We start from the raw sequence: 13,875 nt of genomic DNA, 5'->3' as shown, positions 1-13,875 counted from the left end.
CACCTGAAGGAGTCACAAGACCTTCCGCACCACAATAATGGCCAAAAAGGCAAGGGGTGCAGTCACTCTGAAAAAGAATACTAATAATAAGGCACAACCACCCAGGCAAAGATTTTATTGCCTCCGTAAATTATTTAAAAAAAATTGTGCAAATTTATTGAATTCAGATTGCACAAAAAATTGAGGGGGAAGCCAAAATAAGGAAATGTTCTTCCATTGCTCAAAACCACTGTTATAGAGAGGATGTATGCAAGGTATAATATATATAATTTATATTAAGGAATTAATTGCACCTTAAATCGGAATACTTTTGGAGCAAGTATGAGAGGGAACCTGATGTAAATTATGATATGTTTCAATGGGGTAAGTGTAGAGAATGGATTTCAACTTCTAGGGGGTGCCCACAAATAGGGGACATACACATGAGATGGTTCCCAATACATCAAATAAGTAGTTAGTGAGAAACATCTTTACTCACGGTAGTTAGAATGTGGAACCTGGAATAATTGAGGTGAATGTTAAAGACCCATTTAAAAGAAAACTCAATACATGAGGGAGACAAGGACAGGGGGGAGATAAGATGCAAAGGGGCTCGAGTCTTGTATAAACACTCGCATAAACCCATTGGGCCAAATGGCTTCTTTCTGTGCTCTATTCTACTTTTCCCATGTAGAGGTGCAGCCTGATTCATCTTGAGAATGTGTTTGTTTGCTTCATACTGTACCTGTGAAACCAGTTTGGATCGATTACTAAAAGTTCCAACTTCACATGGCCTGGGACTAGATGCCCCAAAGGGGCAATAATGTCCCACTGGACAAGGACCAGCTTTCCCTGTGAGAATAAATGGAATATAACACATTGAGTTAAAAGATCAGTAACGCCAAACTATATCCCTTCGTATCTAGATTTTAGAGCCGCAAAATATATACGTTTTAAACTTATACAGCGGGATTGTCCACAATCGGCGCGATGGCCCAACGCCGGCTTCAAAAATGGCGTGAACCACCCCGGCTTCGGGCCGACTGGAAGTAGCGGAACTCTCCGCACTTCCGGGGGCGAGGTGGACGCCAGAGTGCTTGGCGCCGCGCTAGCCGGCGGCGAAGGGATTGCGCGAGTCCGCGCATGTGCCAAAGGGCCGGCGTGATCCCGAGCATGCGCAGAACCGCTGGCACATGTGCAGGGGGGTGTCTTATCTGTGCTGGCCATGGCGGAGCGCGACAGGGGCTGGCACGGAAGGAAGAAGTGCCCCCAAGGCACAGGCCCGCCCACAATCGGTGGGTCCCTGTCGCGGGCTAGGCCACCGTGGGGGCCCCCGGGGTCGGATCTCACCGCGCCCCCCCCCCCCCCCCCCCCCCCCCCCCCCCCCCAAAAGGACCACCCCAGCTGACGTACCTGTCAGGTCTCGCCGTGTGGGACCATGTCTAATCCACGCCGGCGGGACTGGCCCAACTATCGTCAGCTACTTCATCAATGACCTTCCTTCCATCATAAGGTGTGAACGTTTGCTGATGACTGCACAATATTCATCACCATTCGCAACGCCTCAGATACTGAAACAGCTCATGTTCAAATGCAGCAAGGCCTGAACAATAGCCAGGCTTGAGCTGACTTATGGCATCACACAAGTACCAGACAGTGACCATCTCCAACAAAAGAGGATCTAACCATCGGCCCTTGACTTTCAATGGCATTACCATAGTGGAAATCTCCACTATCAGCATCTTTTGGGGGAGGGGGGGGGGGGGGGGGTTACCATGAACTAAATATATAAATATTGTAGTTACAAAAGTAGGTCAGAGGCTGAGAATCCTGTGGTGAGTAAATCACCTCCTGACCTTCCAAAGCCTGTCCACCATCTACAAGGCACAAGTCAGAAGTGTAATGGAATATTCTCCACTTTCATGGACGAGTTCAGCTCCAACAACATTCAAGAGGTTTGACACCATCCAGGATAAAGCAGCCTGCTTGATCTCTACCCCTTCCACAAACAATCTCTTCACCACTGACAGCCATGTGTACCATCTACATGAAACATTGCAAGAACTCACCAAGGTTCCTTAGGTAACACCATCCAAACCATCTACCATCTAGAAGGACGAGAGCAGCAAATACCTGGGAACACCATCACCTGCAGGTTCCCCTCCAAGTCGCTCACCATTCTGACTTGGAAATATATCGCCATCCCTTCACTGTCACTAGGTCAAAATTCTGGGTTGGCATACGATCCAGTGCGCGTGATGGAGAGGCTGCATGGGTCGCTTGTCGAGTCTCCAGCCGGCAGACGGGACCCTCACTGCCAACCGAGGATTACACCCAGTATCTTTGCAATAACTAACACTACCCGTCTGCTCCAATTTCTGACTAGATAAGACTCAACAGTGAATTGCCAGCAGGCCCTCGGCATGAAGTGATGAATAGCTGATCTCACACAGAGCCCAGGGACCACTGCAATCAATACTATTGATACTAAATTAGGAAAACAAAATAAAGTCAGTCAAGATTTCCTTTCTTTAGCACCAACCAGTGACTCCTGTTCTGTATGGCTATCAGGTAAAACTTGAAGTAGGTTGTGAATAGTTTCATGTGCATAAAATGAACATTCACAAATACAGCTGGATAGCAGCATAACATTCATAGCTGTGACAAAGGGCTGGTATATTTTCCTTGAGGTTGGGAAACCGGAGCTTGTGACGTTTCTATTTCCAGAACCCGATCTGGAACTTGGTCAGACACATCCACCTGACTCCCGATACCATTAAGGTGGTGGGCTGTCTCTGAAGGTTGGAGGGCCAATCAGAGGCCTTCCTACTTTGGAGGAGCACTCATCTGCAATAGAAGGTAAGTAACTGAGAGGGTGCTTCAATAAGGTGTTCTCAGTCTCGTCTTAATGTTTTAAGATACTGGAAACAGCCAGCCCACCATTCATGGAGGGGGAGGTGTGGGCAGGGGTGCCGAGTTGGTGGGGAGGTGTAGGAGACCCTTTGCAGGGCAGCCTTTGACTACACTCCCACCCAGGGAGGCAGGTGTCCTAGGCCTGCCAAGAGCACGGATACTTCAGCCTGCCACTGGGTACCTGCCTCCTTGCAGTTGAACTGTCTTCCACCCACATTGAAAATGCCAGTCACTTTCTATTAATTACTTTTAGCAAGACTCCTAATAAACCCCGATTGCCTGCTGTCCACCTCGACACATCAGTAATACGGACAGGAAACTGGCCAGGTATTTATGGTCCCCATCTATCTTGCTAATCTCAATCGTGGCAGGGCCTGGAAACTCAGTCTGATAATACAGCAAGTCAGTATCTTCATAGACCAGCTGTTGTTTGGCATCTGTAGCGTGATCACTGTAGTCAAATGAGACTCACCCCTCAAAATAGGTTTGACTTCTAGGCTCCCGGTACAGCTGGATGGTCATTGTTCTGATAGTTGGCCACCCAAATGTTAGACTGTCCCTCAAAGAATCAGCAGAGCTGAGTAAGAGAATTACAGCTAGAGATGAATCATGGAATCCCTACAGTGCAGGAGGAGGACATTCAGCCCAACTAGTCTGCACCGACCCTCTGAAAGAGAACCCCACCAAGCCCACTCCCCACTCTACACCCCCGTATCCCTATCTAACCTTTGGACACTGAGGGGCAATTTAGCTTGGCCAATCTAACTAACCTGCACATATTGCGACTGTGGGAGGAAACCCACGGAGACATGGGGAGAATGATCAAAGTCCACACATTCACCCGACGCTGGAACTAAACCCGGGTCCCTGGCACTGTGAGGCAGCAGTGCTAACCATTGTGCCCACGTGCCGAAGAGAAACGAATTGGGCTGAGACAGAGAGAAGCTGTGGAGTGACAAAAAAAAAAAAGTGTAACAAAAATATGGCAGTAAATAAAGAGATGGAAGCAGAAAGTAAACAGGGAGAAAGGCAAAAAACAAATGACAGAAACAGAAAATTTGTGTTGGGAGGGGAGCAGGGGTGGGCGAACAGTGGATTTTGCTGGCTAGAAAGATAACAGAAATGTCCCTAACTTACCGTGACCAATGTCATCATAGAATTTACAGTGCAGAAGGAGGCCACTCGGCCCATCGAGTCTGCACCAGCTCCTGGAAAGAGCACCCGACACAAGGTCAAAACCTCCACCCTATCCCCATAACCCAGTAACCCCACCCAACACTAAAGGCAATTTTGAACACGAAGGGCAATTTATCATGGCCAATCCACCTAACCTGGACATCTTTGGACTGCGGGAGGAAACCGGAGCACCCGGAGGAAACCCACGCACACACGGGGAGGATGTGCAGACTCCGCACAGACAGTGACCCAAGCCGGAATCGAACCTGGGACCCTGGAGCTGTGAAGCAATTGTGCTATCCGCAATGATTTGGAGTTGGGGACCAAGGGCAATGTGTCCAAGTTTGCAGATGACACTAAGATGAGTGGTAAAGCGAAAAGTGCAGAGGATACTGGAAGTCTGCAGAGGGATTTGGATAGGTTAAGTGAATGGGCTAGGGTCTGGCAGATGGAATACAATGTTGACAAATGTGAGGTTATCCATTTTGGCAGGAATAACAGCAAACGGGATTATTATTTAAACGATAAAATATTAAAGCATGCCGCTGTGCAGAGAGACTTGGGTGTGCTAGTGCATGAGTCACAGAAGGTTGGTTTACAGGTGCAACAGGTGATTAAGAAGGCAAATGGAATTTTGTCCTTCATTGCTAGAGGGATGGAGTTTAAGACTAGGGAGGTTATGTTCCAATTGTATAAGGTGTTAGTGAGGCCACACCTGGAGTATTGTGTTCAGTTTTGGTCTCCTTACTTTGGAAAGGACGTACTGGCACTGGAGGGTGTGCAGAGGAGATTCACTAGGTTAATCCCAGAGCTGAAGGGGTTGGATTATGAGGAGTGGTTGAGTAGACTGGGACTGTACTCATTGGAATTTAGAAGGATGAGGGGGGATCTTATAGAAACATTTAAAATTATGAAGGGAATAGATAGGATAGATGCGGGCAGGTTGTTTCCACTGGCGGGTGAAAGCAGAACTAGGGGACATAGCCTCAAAATAAGGGGAAGTAGATTTAGGACTGAGTTTAGGAGGAACTTCTTCACCCAAAGGGTTGTGAATCTATGGAATTCCTTGCCCAGTGAAGCAGTTGAGGCTGCTTCATTACATGTTTTTAAGGTAAAGATAGATAGTTTTTTGAAGAATAAAGGAATTAAGGGTTATGGTGTTCGGGCCGGAAAGTGGAGCTGAGTCCACAAAAGATCAGCCATGATCTCATTGAATGGCGGAGCAGGCTCGAAGGGCGAGATGACCTACTCCTAGTTCTTATGGCTACTGTGCTGCCCTACTGCTGATGTACTGGTTCTCAGCTTACCTGTTAGACTGAACTCGGGTGCTGGGGAGACAGAACCCTCCATGCAGAAGTATCCCTCCCAACATTCTCCTGTGACTTCCACTGCATTTTGAAATGCACAGTAATTTCCTCCATCGCAGGGTCTACATTCAGAGTGTTGTGTCAAGCCACTCACAGGGCTGTAGGTTCCAGGTGGGCACGGTTGCCAATTGTAGCTGGTCCCTTCTGGACAATAGAAACCTATTGTATGAAATACAAACATTGGTAAGATCTGATGCACCAAACAGATGTATGGCAGTGATATTCAGATTTAAAAGATAGTGATCATATATGTAAATTAGGTTAAATGTGTTATTTTCAATGAAAATGAGAAAGCGGTGGAATGTTTCTTACCTGAAGGGCATTGTGATGGTTCTAGTCCAGTAATGCAATATCTGCCCCCTGGACAGACCAAACACTCATTTGCATGTGTTGTCGTTATGTATGTCCCTGGCTTGCAAGGAATAGAATCAACAGTCCCCTCTGGGCATGAATGACCAGCTTTACATGGGGTTCCAGTAACCCCATCAGTGGGCCTGGGAGATGAAGCTCCTCCGCTACAGAAATACCTGTTAACAATGAGCAAGGAACAGAAAGTATATTACTACGGATGCTGGAATCTGAAACAAAAACAGGGAATACTGGACAATCTCAGCAGGTCTGACAGCATCTGTGGCGAGTAGGGAGCTAAAGTTTCGAGTCTGGATGACTCTTTCTCAGGGCTAGAGAGAATTGGAAATAGGGTCAGAGTTATACTGTTATGGGGTGGAGATGGGGACTGTGGAACAGTGTGGCTGGATAGAGGGCCACCGATAGGTGCAGATTGACAAAGATGTCTGATGTGTTGGGCAGGCTGGGCGGAGAGGAATAGTGCGATCTTCCTGGCGTCTGATGCGGCCTCGAGGTCGGTGGCTTCAAGATAGAGTTGGAACTTTTGTTTGAAGATCTTCCAATTTGCACCGAGGTTGCCGGCGATGCGGAGCTGCGGAGGAGGGCGGATGTTTTCCATGTCACCGGATGGCTGTTTGCTGGCCAACGCTGATTCACTCAAGGTAGATGCGTCAATTTTCAGCATCATTGCCTGGTACCATGATGTGTTGGGCAGGCTGGGTCGATGTGGACTGCACTTGATGCAGTGTAGCGAGAGACAGACTTCCAACACTTGATAAGATGCAACATGATTTTATTTAACATCTAGGACACTATGCTGACTTGACTGGAGACCTGATGCTAGCCTGACCAGACTTACCAGCTACCGCATCGTGTTTGCACTGACTAGCTCACGAACTCTGACTGTCTCAGAGGCTGGGTCACGAGAGAACAGGAAAACTGGTGCCCTCTGGCTTTATAGTGGTTTGTCCTGTCTGGTGATTGGGTGCTGTGTTCTGTGTGCTCACTGGTCATCCTGTGTGTCAATCACTGCCTGTCTGCACTCCATGATATACATAGATGTATATTATGACAATGTCATGGACAGAAAGACAAAGGGAATGTAAATGGTGGTGATCAAGGCCAAGAAAGGTGCCGATAGTGGCACATTAAGAGAGCAGAGAGGAACAGTTCACACCAGTACCCTCATGTTTAACATCAAAAACTTCACTGTAATAGCTGACACAAACTAACATCTTAGAAAAAATCTTCCACCTGTTGATATTAAATAATTAAAGCATGTTTTCCAAGAAAGTTTCAAAGGGATCAGCATTTAAAACCATTACTACAGATGGCTAAGCTCAGTAAGATTTCCGTAGTAGAATCATCCATTAATTTGTTTCAAAGCTATACAACAAAAACAGTAACATTGCCTCTTTACTGCCCTCATCGCACAGTTGATATTAACACAAAGCTTGAGGTATGTCACAAAGGGAATGAGGAGATAGGTTAGGAGAAATGTATTCACATGGGAGGGTTCATGAAATGCGGCATGCTTTCCCACAAGGAATGATTGAAGCAGAAGCCATTAGATTGCTTATGGAAAATTGTCAAAACATTTCAAATGGGTGTTTATTGATGAGATTGTGTCGGATTGCTTTATTCACAAAGGACTGGTTCCTGCTTTCTGGTAAACTGCTATGGTTTTATATAACAAAACAGAGAAGGCTAAAGCTTCCACCCCGTTAGTAATTAGTCAATTAGCTGCCAATGCCGCATGCACAGTCTTGGCGACTTCAAATGCTCTGTGATCAAGACGTTCAGTGGAAAATAATAAACTGAAATGAGCACTTTCTAGCATACACCCAAACTATCATCTTGATCTTAAAGAAAACAAATGACACAATAGATATAAAATAACCCAGATGCTGATGTTTACTGTTAAATAAAAAGCTGCTTAGAAATTGTGGTTTATACAGCCATGTGAGAGGTTACTTCATACAGCAAAAACTATCAGAGAGGTGTAAAAGGATGCACCTATTTATATTCAGTTACTAGAAATGCGTCTAATCACAAATTGTTTTGTATCTGTAGAAACTATTTCTTAGTCTTTCATAGAATTGTCTTTCTTTCCCAAAAATGTACTTCATCAACAAGTGCTTGCATTTGCCAGAATTCTTACCTGCATGCTTCTGCTATTGCTTGGTCCTCATCTATTTTTCAATGTTGCATTACCGACAATGCAGCAAAGGATTTCAGAAATGTTGGTCCAAACCTTCAAGTCAATGACAAAACCGGTCCAACATGGATCAGGCAGAAAACTACTCACTTACATGCATATGGTTTTTCTATCCAAACTTCCAATGGAGGATCCTGCAGAACTCGCTCAGCGTAGGAACACATGGAGAAAATCTGCAGAAGCCACACCCTCTTTATACAGCACTTGCTGCCATATTCGGGTATTTTGAACAATCTCCAAGCTTTTCATTGTGAAGTGAAAGAGTAGGTTTGTACGTGGGGAGGTGTGTGAGGTAAGTGAATAAGTGGGAGGGTTGCAGCTGGGTAGGGTGAAAAATGGAACGGTGGCAGGTGGGTTAAGAGCAAGTCAAGTTGGGTTAGGAAGGGTAGTCAGGTTGGGTAGGAGTGGAATTGGGTGGTCAGTAGAGTGGAACTATGGGTTAGGTGATTGATGAGGTCTATTCAGTTTGGATCAGCAGGGAATCCGGGGTACGGTCTGAATCAGGGGTGGTGAGCGCTGGTCAGGTTGGGTCGGGGGGAATGGGATAAATGGAGGAGTTGGGGGATCAGTTGTAATGTTGCTCAGAAGTTAGAAATCCCAGCCATCCAGTGGCATATTTCCTGGTGGCAGAGGCCACTCGCCATTGGTTGCAGGTAGGATCAATATGTTGATTGAAGGTTAAATATTGCTCTTCTGCAAAATATGCCGTGGGATCTTTTACATCCACCTCAGAGGGCTGACATTCTTTAACATCTGATCCAAAAGACAATAGGCTGGATTCTCCGAAATCATGTTTGATGACGGGCCGGAAAATCCAAATTCCCAACAGAATCGGGGGCGGCGCCACTTTCACGATGCGCCGCCCCCTCCAAAGGGGCGTACTCTGCAAGTATGCCGTGCCACGTATCCACAGCCTCAGGCCATTTCCTCAGGTCCGCTGTCGATACTCCGCCCCCTACCAGCTGAGTTCCCGACGGCGTGGGTCGCGTGTGGTCTCACCTGTTGGGAATTTGGCGTGGCAGCTGCCGACTCAGCCCAGAGCCGCCACAGTCGGGTGGAGGGCTGATTCGCGGGTCGGGGAGACATTTAGGGCTGGGAGCACTGTGGTGGGGTGATCCGGGGCGCGCGAACTGGCTGAAGGGGGGGGGGGGAGAAAAACTATTTTGTGGGCCGGGTCCGCAAATGGGTTCCGCCATGAAGCACGGCGCAGCTGCTGCAGGCCGCCGCCGTGTGCATGTGCGGCCACGGATCCGGCAATTCTCCAGGTCGTATCGGCAGCTAGTCAGGTGCTCTACTTTACGCTGCCTTCCTGTTAGTCCCCAGGAAAACGGGGATTCGGTGGCCATTTTCTGCTGTAAAAAGCCACCGTTCCCATGCCAGCGTGGGGGCACAGTCTCCAAATCGGTGAATCCAGCCCAACATTTCCAACAGTCCAGTACTCCCTCAGTACTGCACTGAGTGTCAGCTTAGGTTACGTTTTTAGGTCCTGGAGTGGGAACTGAGTCACAGCTGATGCATCAATAGCACATTTATCATTACTTAACCCTAGCACTGGAATTAAATACTCATAGTTAGGTGTAGCACGTTCAAGGTATATGATAAAGCTTCCCATACGTTGCCCCACCCAACCTTGGAATAACGTTTTTCATCTGTCCTAAACATTGTATGGCATGGGCCAATGTCTGTTCAGCTTTTCAATATGTTTCTCTTTGCCCCTCTGTCTATCATAAATTTAAGCCAAGCATCCATCACTGCTACTAGATAACCACAAACAGGCATTTGTGAGCATGAAGTTTTTATAATACAAACCATCAGCCCATCCTCTGCAAATAAGAAGCTTTCAGCGGTTTGCAATACATGATAGAGAGTGCAACATCATTTCAAAAACAATCCTGCTGCGATGCGAGCCATATAATGACTTACCCAGGGGCACAGGGCCCTGACGGTACCGTTAGTCCCGTGCTGTTACAATACCATCCCCCTGGGCACGGGTGACATTCGGTTTGGGTTTCACCGCCTGTGATGTTTGACAAAGTGCCAACTGGGCACTGAATTGGAACCGTGGTTCCTGCCAAGAATAAAATTGTACAAAAACCACAAAACATGTTTCAGATGTATATTGTAAGATTTATTACTGTGAAATGCATTTTAAACCTGTGGGTGCATAAAATAGTGACCAGTGGCTCTTTTGTGAATTATTGGCTGAATGAACCTGAAGATCGTACGTGATTGAAAGCGAGCTCTTACTATGAAGAGGAATCAATCGCTCTTTTGCTATAACATTGTCTCGCTTTTTCTAACGGTCTAATTAATTTCATATTCCACTTTCTATATTCTTTTGTGCTCCATTTGCATTCACATTTTTCCATTCTCACCTCTACATCTTTACATGTTCACGCCATATGTCTACCCCTTTAAATCTCTATCTTTGGTCTCTTCTGTATGTTTTTCACTCTTTCTTTATCTTTCGCATAGGTCCAACATTACTAATTTACTTGATTTGCTTTTTTTACCCTTATTAAAACTCAAATCACACAATTAAGATGACAGTTGTCAATGGGTTAAGTTAAGAGAGTTGCTGATGCAATATGCCTGCACAAGAATGAAACAAGGGACTAGAGCACGCTGTGAGCAGGGCAGGACTGCACTCAGGCTGGGATAGACTGAGGCTTTGATCTGGCAAAGGCCAGGAAAAGGGACATCAGAGTTGGAAGGGAGCAAGAAGATTGTGGGACCAGGATGGAACAGAGCCTGAGTGTGATGTCGTGGCCGTGCAGGACCAGGATATGCTGAACAGGTTATGATGAAGAAGGTGAGACACTGGGCAGGATTTTCCACGCACCCAGTCATGTGTTTCATGGTCAACGGTGGGATCTTCTGAACTCGTCGTTGTCAAAAGGTTTTCCCGTTGAATGCACCCCTCACCACTGGGAACCCGGTGGGAATATGTGCGATTGGGATCTTCCGGTCCCGCTGGCTTAAAAGCCGGAAAATTCCGGCCACTGTGTTTTGGTGGGGTTTCAATGATAGCAGCTGATGGAGTATACATTGTCCAAATGAGTGGGGGGCCTGAACACAGATGCAGAGAACAGCAAAAGAACATGTGGGACAGCAAGGTGCGAGACCCACTGCTCAAACCGGAACTTATGTAATCAGAATGGACTTTGGTGGGAAGAAACTGGAGGTGAGGCTGATTGGAAAATGCATCAATAAACAAAATGGGAGAAACATGGGCTGCTGGAGATCATAGTCTAGAAATTCAGATGTGCCCGTTTCTGCACTATTCATAAAGGGTTTACTACTTTCAAAATTATTGCGATGGATTATTGCTTTGAAATGATTGTGACTTTACTCAGAACTGCCAAGGTGGCTCCATGCTGTGGATCTTCCCGCATCTGGAAATTCTTCATAGACATCTGCTGTATGTAAAAATGAGCTGCTTAATCGCTGGATGCTTTCAAGTGAAAGTACCTGATGGACAGTAGTTTCCAGGTGGACAAGGTTTGCCAGTTTTCCCATCAACCGGACTCTCCGTGTCAGCCCCATTTCTGCACCAAAAGCCCATCAAACAATTCCCTGGGTGAGAAATACAAAGAACAAAAATCTGTCATTTTTACGAGAGTGGCGATTTTTCACAGACACGTGCATCTAGGTTCAAAAGCCTTCTTATTCAAAAAAAAAAAATTACTGTGGATGTTGGAAATCGGAATCAAAAATAAAATGCTGGAAATACTCAGCGGGTGGGTCAGGCATCAGTAGAGAAAGAAAGAGAGGTCTGAATTTGAGGTGACGTAAGAGTCTCTGGCGTAGCCAAAATGGTGCCGGAACTCTTAGTTCTGGAAGTTCAAATCCCAACCACCCACCATTTACACTTGAGGGGAGGGGGTGGTGAAGGAAGGGGTAACTTTGGAGATGCCTGGTTTGCGGAGGCAGCTACACGTATAAAACTGCAACTATCTTTGGTCAGGAGCGATTGTTGTCCACAAGCTGTGTGATGTACAACTTGTGTGCTTTTTACTTTTCAGGAGAAGATCTAAACTTACCAGAGTCCTTTGGAGAGGGAGGGAACTCCTTTGGAGAGCTCAGATCCCCTTTTGGATGGTACTAAAAAAGTTCCAACAACTGCAATAGAAGTTTTTAAAAAAATCAATCATGGGTGAATGGCTGATAGGCAAGAAAGTTGGAGGGTGGGACTGGTGGCTGCACAACGTGACTCAGGCACACAGCTGGCAAAAAGGAGGGTGTGCCAGAGAAGGGAACAGCGCACATCATGGCAAAGAGGAGGAAAAATGGATATGGCATCTTCACGCACTCACGACATAGCATCAAGTAAACATGACCGACTTTTGGCCAGAGGGAGGGCACCAGGATAGGAGGTCGAGGCAGTGCTGCACACACCTGGGAGGAGGATGAGGTGGAGTAGAACTACACATTACCCTGAGGTAAGAGTCTACTGATGGCGTAGGTCACATCTCAATATGACTGAAGCAATGAAGATGTGCTGAAAATTAAGCTGGGAATTGGTCACTAACAAAAGTGATATCTTCTAACGATATTGGGAATCTCAGGGGAAGAGAGCTATCGACTGCATCAACCCAACAAGCTGACATATATAAAAGCTTTAACATGGAAGTCACAGTTTCTCACAAAACATCTTGACCTCCAAAAAGGGGTGACGTGGAGATGCCAGCGTTTGATTGGGTTGAGCACAGCAAGACATATATATATATATATATATATATACACATACATACAAAGTCAAAGATGCAAGACAATGCTTTGAAGGCGAGCATTAGCAGGGAATTAAGTCATTACAAATACAGAGATAGAGGTAACGTTGCCTGCCTCATACGCTGCAGGAAAGGATGGCCCGAAGCGTGGTACATTGGCGAGACAATGCAGATGCTGCGACAACGGATGAACGGACATCGCGCGACAATTGCCAGGCAGGAATGTTCCCTTCCAGTCGGGGAACACTTCAGCAGTCAAGGGCATTCAGCCTCTGATCTCCGGGTAAGCGTTCTCCAAGGCGGCCTTCAGGACGCGCAACAGTGCAAAATCGCCGGGCAGAAACTTATAGCCAAGTTCCACACACGAGTACAGCCTCAACTGGGACCTTGGATTCATGTCACATTATATTCATCCTCCACCATCTGGCCTAGGCATGCAAAATCCTACCAACTGTCCTGGCTTGAGACAATTCACAAGTCTTTAACCTGGCGTTACCCCTATCTCTGGATCTGTAAAGACTTAATTACCTGCAAATGCTCGTATTCAAAGCATTGTCTTGCATCTTTGACTTTGTCTCTATATATATTTTTCGAACCTACCTGTTCATTCACCTGAGGAAGGAGCAGTGCTCCAAAAGCTAGTGATTCGAAACAAACCTGTTGGACTTTAACCTGGTGTTGTAAGACTTCTTACTTCAAAAAGGGAGAAAGTCAACATCAAAGTGTGAGTCAGTGACTTAAATGTGGCTGAAGTCCTCACCAGCATAACCCTTGGCCTCAAAACATTGCACAATCACTTGAGACCTTCTTCACAGCTTGGACCATTCACATATCTGGAATATCTGTAACGAGGTTGCAGAGATGCCACACTGTGCGTACTCAAACCATAGAACATACAGTGCAGAAGGAGGCCATTCAGCCCATCGAGTATGCACCGGCCCACTTAAGCCCTCACTTCCATCCTAACCCCGTAACCCAATAATCTCTCCTAAATGTTTTGGCCACTAAGGGCAATTTATCATGGCCAATCCACCTAATCTGCACCTCTTTGGACTGTGGGAAGAAACCGGAGCACCCGGAGGAAACCGAAGCAGACACGGGGAGAACATGCAGACTCCACAGAGACAGTGAGCCAGCGGGGAAT

This window comes from Scyliorhinus canicula, chromosome 19, assembly GCF_902713615.1.
Source record: "Scyliorhinus canicula chromosome 19, sScyCan1.1, whole genome shotgun sequence".
NCBI classification, from domain to species: Eukaryota; Metazoa; Chordata; class Chondrichthyes; order Carcharhiniformes; family Scyliorhinidae; genus Scyliorhinus; species Scyliorhinus canicula.
Note: the sequence above shows the minus strand (reverse complement) of the source record.